The sequence below is a fragment of the Temnothorax nylanderi genome, unplaced genomic scaffold (genome assembly GCF_030848795.1).
Source record: "Temnothorax nylanderi isolate EJ_2023f unplaced genomic scaffold, tnyl_v1.0 TNYL_tig0095_pilon, whole genome shotgun sequence".
Classification (NCBI taxonomy): Eukaryota; Metazoa; Arthropoda; class Insecta; order Hymenoptera; family Formicidae; genus Temnothorax; species Temnothorax nylanderi.
In genome coordinates this window covers 16,052-30,000 of record NW_027249157.1, presented here as the reverse complement: position 1 = coordinate 30,000, position 13,949 = coordinate 16,052, and the positions used below count along the sequence as shown (strand labels likewise).

General features: G+C 29.1%; 2 long non-coding RNA genes across 2 annotated transcripts in view; both read right to left on the bottom strand.

The window, feature by feature from the left end:
* Positions 1 to 1,627, bottom strand: part of LOC139775265 (uncharacterized) — a 1,852-nt gene extending 225 nt beyond the window's left edge. Inside the window, exons 1-2 of the long non-coding RNA XR_011718784.1 lie at positions 245 to 1,627; positions 9 to 64 (exon numbers count right to left, since the gene is read on the bottom strand). This is a non-coding gene — a long non-coding RNA (uncharacterized lncRNA). The remainder of the gene's footprint in view (positions 1 to 8; positions 65 to 244) is intronic.
* A 5,846-nt stretch (positions 1,628 to 7,473) lies between these two features.
* Positions 7,474 to 8,518, bottom strand: LOC139775275 (uncharacterized). The gene is made up of 2 exons (XR_011718787.1): positions 7,845 to 8,518; positions 7,474 to 7,640 (listed from the first exon to the last, which is right to left on the bottom strand). It is a non-coding gene; the product is annotated as an uncharacterized lncRNA (long non-coding RNA).
* Positions 8,519 to 13,949: the final 5,431 nt, after the last annotated feature.

Here is a 13,949-nt window from a genome sequence, read left to right as displayed (position 1 = left end):
TAACTAACCTTTCGTAAATGTATCTACAGAAGAAATAGAGTCACATGTGCTATTGCATCAGCAGCTATGTCCAAAACAAAAGAAATATGACAAATATAGCAAATTTTTTCAGGAGTATATGTATTATATAAAAATAATTATTCTATAGTTAATTTTTATAATTAAAAAATGTCATAATATTTATGCATATATTATCTAAAGCTATTAAAATAATACAAAAAAAATTATTCTTGACATTACTTACAAAATTCGTCATCATTATTATATTCCATATTAGACACTGCAACATCAGCTCCATACATATCATTAACAGACTCCAATATCTTATTGGAGAACGATTCAGTTGTTGAAACTGATTTTATACTTGACTGAAGTAAAGGTAATTTATGAGACTGTCTTCTTGGAGTGAAAGCATTTTCATCTTTCTGTAATGATGTAGGAGATCTTACTATAGAAGCAGATTGTTTTTCTTTTTTCCTGTAAGTATAAAATCTTGAAGAACTATTATTTTTACTTGTAGATATTAATTAAGGCAGAGATGACTCAGCAGCATGAGAAACTTTTTTGGATTTTTTTCTTGATTTATGTCTACTTGAAATTTTAGAGTGAACATTTATAGATTTTGTATGTAATTCCTCAGATTCAGAAAGTGGTTTTACAACAGAAGCAGATCTTTCATGTTTGTCATATAAATCATGAGATCTTGAAGTAGAAAAAGAAGTGTCTTTGTTAATGTTGAAAGTAGTGTAGTAGTACAACCAGTCTTTTCTGCTTCCACTTCAAAGTTGTATAATTTGGAAGTAAAACTATAGTTTTCATCTGTTTCTCTTGATTCATGTGTAGCAATTAAAGCTGTCTTTTTAGCAATTTGTGTTGACTACTCCTTTGAGGAAAAGCATGGTTCTGCAGGTATAACTGTATCTTTTTTTTTTCCAGAAGTCGTAGATTTAAACTGTATTAGTTCCTTTGAAGGTTTAGGAATAGATAATTTCATTTTCTCTTTATATAATGTCCACTTTAGAGATTTTTTTATAGAATGCAGTCATCTTTTCCATCCGTATTAAAGCCGTATCTATAAATATTTTTTTCCGACGTTTTTCTTTCCCTCTTGACTCAAGATCAGTCGCAATATCTGAATGCATTTCAGCATCTTTCAGTTTGATACGGGCAATGTTATATGAATCTGAAGAGAAAATTAATGTATTTTTAATAAAATTAACATAGAGATATGTTCGTTTTTTTTCGATATAAACAATTTGTCTAAAATTGTATAGATTTAACGTTTCGTAAAATTATCCTTACCATAACGACCCAGTTTGATACGGGCAATGTTATATAAATCTGAAGAAAAAATTAATGTATTTTTAATCAAATTAACATAGAGATATGTTCGTTCTTTTTCGATATAAACAATTTGTCTAAAATTGTATTGATTTAACGTTTCGTAAAATTATCCTTACCATAATGACCCAAAATGTTTGCAACTTTAGCTTTTTTTCATTTAGTAACATCCGGAACAGTAACTTTTGGACAGTTTTATAATATTCTATTGACGTTTTTACATTTGGACATCTTAAAGTAGGGGAGACCGGGGCTAACCCGACACAATTTTTTTAAAGGCAATTTTCAACAATTAAGTAAAATTTTCAAGCAAATTTAATGGTACACATTTAAAGAGCGTTCCTTCAGGTACAAAATTGCTTAAGGAAATTTTGCTGTACGTCGCTTAGTTTTGCTCCCAGGAAAGGAAAAGTGACGCGAAGACAAATTTTTAAATTGAAAAATGCCGGGGTAAACTCGACACTTTGCCTGATCGACACAATTTGATCTGGAACTTATTTTTTATTGTCTGAAACTAAATATACATTTGTTTATCGTGTATTTAGAAAGTATAAAAATTTGGAATTAAGTAAAACAATCATTGGAAATAATGAAAACAAAAATTGTTGAACATTCAATTATTTTCATCTAAACTCATGTCTGAAAAAACAATTTATGCAAGTAAATTCGCGATTACACGTGCGCACACATTTGTCATGGGCCATATAGCTGCATCACAAGCATCGTTTATTATTGGGAGCCAATAAAACAGCAGCGTGTCGACTTTGGCCCGAACGTCGTTTTTTACTTTTGTTACTCCAAAAATATAAAAATTTTGAAAATATGCAAAAACTATTATCGGATTCGTATAAAGCATCGAATTTCCCATCAAAATCACTTACCGTTAGATTCGCAAGAGTAAAGCTCGATGAAAGAGTAGACATTTTCGAGAGATCAGAAAAATTACTTTTCACTATCAAAAACGCTTATGTCGCGTTAAAAATTACACTATAACTCAGAGCGTTACCAAATTCCGTTGATAATACTGGCACATAAAGACGCATTTACAGTAGGAAAGGCAAGTTTCTACGATAGATTTAAATTGGCAAAAAGCCTAGTGTCAGGTTTGCCCCGGTGTCGGGTTAGCCCCGGTCTCCCCTACCTTTTTCTTTATGAAGCCACTTTGTACATATTACATCAACGTCGGCGTCTTCAAACTCTACTATACTAAACGTCATTGTTTCTAAATATACATAAAAAGAAAACAAAAACTTAAAAACTTTTTCTTATAATAAAATTAATTATATGATTTTTTATATTTTTTTGCTAATTACATAATTATTGTACTAATGATGAAGCAAAGGAAACGTAGCATAACCATTCTTGAAAGGCATTGCTACACATTTCTGCTTAATTTATTTATTCACAGTCCAGCATTGTAATGATGATAATCCATAGACATGAAAGCAACCAAGACCAAGTGATGGAAACGATGGGGGCAACAAATTTTCGATATGCAAAAATGTTCTACCTATTACCATCATATCGTTATCATCAGAGTTACTAGATGCAAAATTTTCACACAAAATTATAGTACCATCAGCAAGAGTACAAAAAAAATCTGCTTCTCTTGATATATTTAATGATATGCCACCGGGTAAAGAAAGTAAACTGAGGAGAACAGCAAGTACTGACTAAAGGCCCATCAATATGAACACTTGTGAAACTAATTTTTGAAACCTGAACATCTTTTTTATGTATAGGGGAGACCGGGGCCTAACCGTCGCCGGGGTTGAACCGTCAAATCAAATATCTCGGAACCTGTATATTGTGCGAACTTGCTATTAACATTGTAAACGCTGCTTATGGTACCCATGTGACCAACGGAGTTTCGGCAGGTTACCTGCCGTGTTATGATTTTTACGAGGGCAAACGTGTTTTCGGAAGGTGAAAGTTACATTTTCTGCGCGTGGAAATTTTGTAATATCTGCAATAATATTTGCTCTCCAAATCTCGAGGTACGCGATTATAAAGAGTAATGCATGCTGAACACGAATCCAGTGTAGTTTTTTCATTATCGTTGATGTCTAATATTTCGTGGGCGATCAAACCTGAAACTCGTGTTTGGGGTTAATCCGTCAGTAAGCAGTCCGGGTGCATTTCCAAGGCATTTCCGGGCATTTCCAGGCTCACTGCATATGGAATATGGATGAGACGGGAATTACAACCGTTTAGACACCGAATAGAGTCATCGGACGTCGAGGAGTGAAACAAGTCGGGCGAGTGACTTCTGCGGAAAGAGGAACCCTCGTAACTATTTTTTAATAATGTTTCGCATAAAAATTTTAAATAAATTTTTATATTTTTCTCTTAAAAAACAATTATTAAGATGTATCCTATCATTTTTCAGGATTAGATGTACGTATATGTATTGAAAATGCAGTGTGACGGTTAAACCCCGGCATTTTTGAGATTTCAATTTTTCCACCGTTGTCGTTTTTGCTCTATTCCGGTTAAACAAAGCGACGTAGATAAAAATTTCCTATATAAATTTTGTAGCTAAAGGGTCACTCTTTACAGTGGTATACCACATTTAACTAAAATTATTTATTTTCTTGTTAAAAATCGGCACCGAAAAAGAACTGACGGTTAGGCCCCGGTCTCCCCTACTATATTCTGAATATCGTCGTGCTATCTGTTGCAGAGGTTTCTCATCTTTTCTAACAAAATACTTGAAAATTTGCATAAAATTTTCAAATTTAAAGGCAAAATTGTTTAAAATGCCCGATTTCTTCACACCTTCCAATAGTTATCTTCCAGATAAAGATATCCGTTAGATAACTAAAAATTCGTTTTCTTCATTGAAACCTCTGGTTACGTATCTAACGAATAGCTATATTCTTCAAATGCTATACTTCCGGTCAATACATAACACTTTCGACACAAAAGGTACTAGAATGTTACTATAAATTACACCGTATTGTCCGCGAATATACCGTTCTGTCAGCGAATGAGCGAAGTGAAATTAATTGTGTTTTGCGATTAATGCCCGGTTTCTTAATATTCTTGAAGAAAACAATTATCTGGTTCAAATGGAGAAAAAAGGAGCAAATTTTACAAAGACTGAGGTCGATTTGTGTGTTAATCGATATTACATTAAAATATAAACATTATTGTCGAAAATAAAAAAACCGATGCAACAATGTGGAAAGATAAAAACGAAGCTTGAGAAAAAATTTGCAACGAATTTAAGGGGGGTCTCTACTGTAGCCGGGCGAAAAATAATGATTTTTTGGGAATTTTTTTTAAAGAAAACTATAAGTGATATTGGATTAATTTTTTTTGCAATATAAAGAGGCATTCTTAAAGAAGAAAAAAAATTTTTTTTTTCAATTTCATTAATTTTTATTGTGTTGACGTACAATTTTGTGGCACAATGTCGGTAGCGCAACGGTTATCTGCGTACAATGTAGCAACGAGCTGAGTTATCTGACAATGAAAGCGAAAAACAAAAATTTTCTTTAAAGCTTAATAAATTACGCGGGGATTGAACCTATTTGCAAATAAAAATATGAAAAATTGAAGAAGTTACAGCAATCGTAAGAAAAGTGACATTTTTTCGATTAAAAAATCAATCTTCTATTGTTGATAAAAATGTTATAAATAAACAATAAAATGTAACGGTAGGTTCAATCCCTGGAGAAAATTGTAAGGAATCGAATCATGCGTGGCAAAAGTTATTTGATTGATTACTTTTTGAGTTATCCTGTACGCAAAGTTGGAAAAAGTGGTTTTGAGAAAAACGCGTTTAAAGTTTATCCCGGTAAGCAAGAAACATCAAGAAACATTTTAACTACATTACAGCAACGTTTTAACATTAATGCAATGTAGTTGAAATGTTTCTTGACGTTTCTTGCTTACTGGGATTTTTTTGCTGTCAGCCAAAAAAGCACGTAGAAATGCATGAAAATTTCAGTATAAAGGTTTTTGAGGTCGCTGAATCCGAATCTGATATCAGATTTTTAAAATTCAAAATGGCGGATTCAATATGGCGGGTCAAAAGAGTCGCAGTTGAATAAAGAAATGAAGTTTTTGATATTTCCACGATACTTACAGTTAAATAACGCTCAATCCGCTATTCCGGGCTATTCTCATATAAAATGCCTTCCTCTTCCTCGTAGAACTCCTGTTTGGCAATTTTCGTCATTCTCTTGGCTGTTCGAACTTCTTTACACACACACATACACACAAAAATACAAACACATAAATATAAACACATGTAGGGTCAAACAAAATAGTTGAGGGTCTAGGCAGGTATAAAGAATATTTTTGTTCCCACAACGATAGAATGCCGAGGATGCTGCGAAGTCAGTACAGCGTACTTCTGCTGTATCGATCCTCCGCGCGCCTCACTAAAAGGAGCTGTAGTTTCGTCAATTTTACGAATTCGACGATAACGCTTTGGGAATATGTTCTTGAAACCTTATACTATTTATTTATGCAAAAAATAGATTTTTTTGACCCATTACAGTAGAGTCCCCCCTTAATGCTGCTTCGGGAAATTTTCCTCGCTCCACAAAAACAATTCATGCGAAATATGATACAGTAAAAAAAAATATCCGCAAAAAATGCTCGATCCTCAAAAGCGAACAAACAAAAACTGGTGGTGGTCAGTGCCCAGTGTCTTTGACTCCCTGCGAGGAAAAAATATTATCATTGACACCAAACACCATGATGGGTCTCCAGTCCAGATTTGATAAAGACTCACAGTATGCAGGTAATTACCACAGTCTATAATAGCAGAAAAATGAAGTAAGAGAAACATTATCATATAACATATCACATTATCAGTATCTCATTTTCTTTCAGAGCCAGGGTCAAAGTCAAAGTGGTTCAACACAGTGGACGACACAACAGGATGCAGAAGAAGGTGGTTAATAATCTGTAATGCTATTAAATGTTTATTGTAAGTGGTCGGATTTTTTTCGTAACAATATTACATTTTCTTTTAGAGCCAGAACCTAATATCGCGGATACCATAATATGCAGATATTATGTTTGTAGACGACGAAAATGATGGTTAGTTATTGAAAGTATTAACATTAATCCGGAAAACAATATAAATTTTATTTTAATACTTTATAAAGATATTTTACAGTTTTTGAAAAGAACAAAAAATGTTGGCAAAGAAAATGTAGGAGTACCCAAAGCACCATTAATAAGTTCAGGTAAAAATTTTTTTTAATTTTGCATTATTTCAGTATTAATTAAGGCTCCTGGACCTTTTCCAACATCTTGTGAGATCGTAACGTCAGAGGCGAGAAGTGACAAGTTGAGAATTCTTGCATGCAATTTTCAAATAAAAAAATTTTTGCATAAAATAACACCACATTACTTCAGCATACTTCAAAAATACTCGGAGCATTATTCCTTTCCCTTCAAAGTTAATAAACAGCCATAAAATGAATATAATACAAATGCAGGCTTATGCGCGTGGCTAGGCTTGTATTACATTCATTTTACGACTGTTTATTAACTGTTAAGGAAACAGAATAGTGCTCGGAATATTTTTAAAGTGTGCTGAAGTGATCTAAAGTGTTATTTTATGCAAATCTTTTTTTATTTGAAAATAATATTTAAGAATTCTCAGCCTGTCATTTCTCGCCTCTGACAATCTCACAAGATGTTAGAAAGAGTCCTTAAGAATCCCTTTCTTAAGGAATATTAAGAAAAGTATTAAACGTAATGTGTTTTTGTAGAAAAATCGGCGAATACCGAAAAACCCCACATGGAAAAGAAAATCGATACTGTGGATTCTGTTCGCGAGATTAATAAACGAAAAGGTATAAAATATCACAGAATATCAAAAGAAATAATTTACAACCATAATTAATCATTGTAGGAACTGATGCTAAGTTTATTTTTAAAAACAAACGGACCAAGCCGTTTACTGAAAATCCTTAAATTACGGAACAGAACTTGCAGTTGAGAAACGAACTCTTGGTGTTACAAAAAAATTATTAGTGCAAGAAATAGAGGATAAGTCAAAAATTACGAAACTGACAATCGAAAATTTAAAGTTGGATGCGCAGATTAAGAGACAAACACTACAGAAATTCAACACAAATGTCGAAATTGACGAGAATGACGAGGTTATTGATGATGATTAGTAAGTATAATATTTCCATGATAATTCGTACAATATACAATTCGTGTAGTATAATAGATTTGTTAACATGATACTCTTTATTTGCAGTAATTAATAATGGACCATATGGCACCACTTGGAATAATCGTTAGGCAGGTTCTAGTTGCGTAATCTATAAAAAATAAGAGTGATACATTTCTGTAAAGTGCCAAAGAAGTTATGTGATATTCCGTAGAATAGATTATACAATAAAGAAGAGATTATATATAAAGAAGTTTTTTAAGATATTACATAACAAAGATCAGATACAAAAAAGTTATTTTTGGTTTAAAACATGAATATTTTATACTTTCGTTAAATTTATCATTAAATTTACCTTGAAAAATACTCATTGATGAGTGCTTGTCTCATGTCTGACATTATTGTCTTCCACTTGAACTTCCAGTTGATTCCAGTTGCCATTTCCAACCCGGGAAAAAATGATTAGATATAATCATATATAATTATATCTGGTATATATATAATTATATATAATTATATATGTTTTTATATGGGGTCATATCTAATTATACATGGCCACATGTGCAATCAGTGGTCCCACATACAACCAGATATAGCACCATATCTACTTGTATATAAATGTATATAATTTTATGTGAAGCCAGATATAATGATATGTGAGTAGTGCACTCTACATATAATTAGATATAGTATTATATACAACTATATATGCAGTCATATATAGCCAGATATATTAATGTGACTAATCTGGCGCTATATACAACCAGATATAGCACCATATCTAATCGTATATAAATGTATGTGAAGCCAGATATGATGATATGTGAGTACTGCACCCAACATATAACTAGATATAGTATTATATACAACTATATATGCAGTCATATATAGCCGGATATATTAATGTGACTAATCTTGTCCTATGTACAACCAGATATAGCACCATATCTAATCGTATATAAATGTATGTGAAGCCAGATATAATGATATGTGAGTAGTGCACTCTACATATAATTAGATATAGTATTATATACAACTATATATGCAGTCATATATAGCCAGATATATTAATGTGACTAATCTGGCGCTATATACAACCAGATATAGCACCATATCTAATCGTATATAAATGTATGTGAAGCCAGATATAATGATATATGAGTAGTGTACCTACATATAACTAGATATAGCATTATATACAACTATATATGAAGTCATATATAGCCAGATATATTAATGTGACTAATCTTGTCCTATGTACAACCAGATATAGCACTATATCTGTATAGATATAGATTCGCAAGTCATCATATATGCTGCAGATATTTAATCCTAAATTAAAAAATTTATTTGAATTGTTTTTATATATATTATAGATATTAAATTCAAAAATTCGTTACATAATATTATATAATTCAGTATTATAAAATAATATTGCAGGTCATGTGTGCGTATGGAACTTGCCCGGGAAAAAAAAATTATATATAATTATATATAAATATATATGATTATATATAATGCAATTATATATCGTAAAACGTAGTTTTACGTAGTTATATATAGTAAAGGATATCATTCCGCTTGCTATCAAAGTTTCACTGCATTAAATAATAAATATAAAAAAGATGCAAAAATTGAACCACAGCAATCGACATCTCGTGAAATTGACGAAGGAGTTGCATCAACTTCTAGAGGGTAAGTTTAATTCGTTTAATAAGTAAAATTTCATGTGTGTTGCGTAAACAGAGGGTCGTTCACCTGACGATTCGAATACAACGGTTAGCTTTTATTTTCACGAATTTGTCCTTGTATACATTTGAAATACAGAGTTTATACGCGCTAGCAAAAAGTGAACTGTTCTTTTTACGTCTACTTTATTAAATTAAGAAGACACGAAAAACGGTGTTTAATAAAAATTACGTTTGGATTTTTTATAGCTCCGAAAGTATAGAATGTTCCGAAAGGGTACAAGCGCCTAGCGATGATGATACACTTGATTTGGAATCCAGGTAAGAATCAGAGAATTATTTGTTTAAGTATCAAAATTGTTCATGACATAATTTACTGTATACATGCATGCATTGAATGATTTATAATATTTTTTCAGCAATGACAATATCGAATGTACGAGTGATGCGCAACCGTCTGATAGTGCTCATGAGGAAAACAAAGAAATCAAAATATTTGATTTTATACATTATATGAATTACTTTAATAAAAAGAATGAATAATGTACAATGAAAAAATATTCCACATTTTATTGTCCATCTATTTTGCATGTTCGTAAGTGACAAACCCGATTTATATACTAACGTACTACATTAAAGAAAAATTACCATGTGCGCACTGTAGCAAAAGAGCGTCGTGGGCACTCTTAATTTTTAGTTTCAGAGTAGTGTAAGAACTCGTTTGGTCCGCGTTCAAGCCGTAAGAATTTTTTTTTTGTATTATTTATAGTTCACACTTACCTCTCATATAAATTTCAAAGTGAATAATATTTGACATCACCCTCGTGAAATATTACATTGTTTACAATCTGTAAGAACAATTTTGTCCCGCTTGCCAGGTGTAAGAAACGTTTTTTCATAAATTATCTATTAAAAACTAACTAGCAAACAAGTTTCAAGGTGAATAAGATTTGACAAGGACACGTTCAAAAATTACATGTTTGTTATAATTTTTTGCATCTATGTACCGCTGACCGACCTCGCCAATATCATGTACCTTTCTTACTCGATTAAAACAACTAATTCTATTAATATGGCGGTGAATAAGATTTGACAGAAATTTTGTCGCGGGCTCCCGGTCTAAAGCATGCAATCGGAACTTGAGAAAATAAATCCAGTTGATTTATTTACGACCAATGATATATTGGATTTAATTCAGATATATGATGCAACCATGTAAGTTCATTCAGTATAATTCATTCTTGTAAATTTTATTTTGGATAAATAATTTGTAATTACTTTATAAATATTTGCAGTAATATAATCATAATTATTAATAATTATTTAAATAATTGCAATTAAATTATTTTAATAATAGTTATAATAATAAATTTATATAACAAATTATAAAAAATTTTAATTTTAAATTAATAAAATAATTAAATTATATTTGATTAATTAAATGCTAAATAGATAAAAATAAATAATAATTATTTTTATATTGTAAATTTATTAAAATAATTATATTATGCAGGTCACTCTGTATACTTTCATATTTTATCAAATTTTTATTGTTATTTAATCATTATTATGTAATAAATGTAATTATTAATCATTTTTATTTATCATATTATTCTCATAGCGAAATAGTTGGTTATATCGATGGCATAGAGTCTCCTCGAATCGTTGGTAATAAGCAACAGTATAAATTTTTTAAATTTTATCTTAACGGAAATGGAAGAAAAATTCAAATAGTGGCTTGGAATGATGACATAGAACCTATTTTACCTCTTATAAAACCAAATCATGTAATTATATGCTTAAATTTTCATGTTAATAAATATTTTGTCTGAATTATAATTCTAAATCAAATAGTATATATATAAATTTTATTATATTTGCTTTTTTTCATTTTTGTTTTATAACTAAATGTATACTTAAAATATGTATTCATTTAATAATTAAATTACATTTATATTATATTAATCTCATTATTATAACAAAGTATTTTATTAAAATAATTTTAATAGATCATTCACTTGGACGGAATTCAAGCAAGAACTCCAAAAATGTCCAACTTTAACAATGGAAATGTTCGTTACGAATTATTGATTCGTAGTAATACAGTTATTACAAATTTAGGAATATACGAACCAAGTCAAACTTTCAATGAAGCAATTCCAATAAAATTAAATGAGATTTTTAATACTTCTGAACGTGTCTGTGAGTTGTTTCGTTATATCTATATTTATATTTTAATATATATATATATATATATATATATATATATGTATATATACGTAAAATGTTTAATTTAATGTTAATAATTGAATCTATTACTTTTATAATTGCAACAATAAATTATTTCAAATAAAAAAGATAATCAAAATGGAACATTAACTAATTTTTTCTTTCTATTTTTCATTTTTTTGCAAATAGTAAACATACAATATATATCAAGAACATCAATTAGTCTTTATATCAAATCTATAATTTTTTATTTATTTTTCAATTTTTTTAATTACATTAAACTATGAAATGTTTTATGTTTAATCTAATTCTTTCTTCCTTGATTAATAATCTTAGTTTTGGCATAATATAGATAATAAATATTTAAATTATATAATTGCATTTATATTTAATAAAATTATGTTTTTTTTTTATGTTAAATCAAGTTATCTCATTATATATTCAAGATATTTAAAATATTAGAAAAATTTTCCTTTCTAAACAAAAAAAATTTTACTCGTAATATTTTTTTAATTCTAAAATTAAACATATTATTTAGTTAATTTAGTTCTTATATTTTAATATCTACTTATGTATCATTTTTTATAGTATTGGAAGCTTACGTTAAAACAAATTTTGCGGAAATACATGACAATAAATTAAATAAATATATTGGTTATGGTTCAGTGACAGATGGGACTTTTAAATTAGAAGTACATATTTTAAATTTTCCGACTGATGATTATTTAAAACTAAAGATAAATAAAGGTGATAAAATTGAAGTGATAGGTGTTGTACAAACTGGTAACATATTTACATTTATTAAAAACAATAAAATTTGTAATTTATTTATTATTTGGTTTTCTTTATTATAAAAGGACAATGAAAATATGCTAAAAGTTTGTATTTTTATATTTTATGATTAATAACAATCCCGGCATACACATAAGCGATGTTCTTCACATATGGGTCTTAATTGTCTTATATATTTCTTTAACTTTTTTTGACGTTATTTTTCTTAAAAAGCCATAAAACAATTTTTTGCACAAAAATTACAAATTTTGAGACCTTGTATTTGGCATACGTAGCCCCTGTGCATGGGTCATTCGTGTCCGTTCGAGATTTGTAATTTCCAGTACTCGCAGCTGTACCAGCGGAATCTAACCAAGTTTTTCCCTGAAGTAACTCTTCACTTAAAGTTTTTTTTCAGCTATTACAAATGGCACCTCTGCTGAATTTCAAGATATTACAGGTAATAGATTTTGGCCGGACACAAATGACCCATGGACAGAGGCTGAGAGTTAATAATATTAATCCTTTATGCGCATACATGAGTTTGGATATTTTATATTTTTATGTATCATTGATTTTAAAGTAAATTTAATTAATTATTTTATCAAGCCCAAAATATTTCATATTACAAAATATTAAAAATAATTAATTTGCAAACATGATAATTTTTAGTAAGCTTGAATAGAATTGTACAGATAAAGAAGACAATTAAAGCAATCAATTATTACATCAATAATCAATCAATGCGTTAATTATTGTTCCTAAAAATATGAGATTCCCAAAAAACAAAACTAATTTTTTTTACAACAATCATGTACAAAAATACTTAAAACTTAAAAGCATTCAATTTTGTCTTATGATATTTTCTTCTATCTCATCTATCATTTTTAAAATATTACTAATTATGTTGGTCAACTTACATATTTATTCAAAAATAATCCTTCGCCAGTAATAAAATAATATAAAATATTTATTAGTCGGCCTGACTGGCAATAATTGAATAATTATAACGACGTTTCGACCTTTATTTTGGGTCCTTATCAAGTCAGGCCTTGCCAGTCAGGCCGACTAATAAATACTTTATATTACATATTTATATTTCTTATATCGACATTTACAGATTGATTTAAGCATTAAAATACTTTTTTTATTTGACCTATTGGCTGCAATGCTTAGTTCGTAATTTTTCTTTTCTTTTTATTTTATACTATATTTTTTAATGTTATAATAACAAATTAATATATCTATTATTTTTTATCTTATTTACACCATTTTTTTTAAATCTTTTCTTTTAGCTATAAAATTATATTATCCATATATCTCTAAAAACAACAGTTTTATATAATTTACTATTTACATAATTTTACAGTTGATCCAGTGTACTTACTTGTTAATGACTTAAATAATGTACGAAAATTAAGTGGACGTATGTCATTTCCGATGTTATTAAAAGGTGTAAAAATACCAGAGAAAAGAAAAAATGAAGAAAGTACATCACAACAAGTAAATTGGAAATTTAATATTATAGAATAATGTAATACAATATGTATTTAAGAGTAATAGTTTGTACTTTAATTTGTTCTTATAATTGTTAATTTAAATTAATTATATTGTACTCATATAAACATATACTTATATAAATATTTGTGAATGATAAAAAGTATAACATATATATCGCTCATGAATAAGTATTGATTAAATTAAATAGAAAAATCATTTATTATTTTGTGATTTCTGCAATAATTAAGTTGCAAAACGGTAAAGAATTTTTT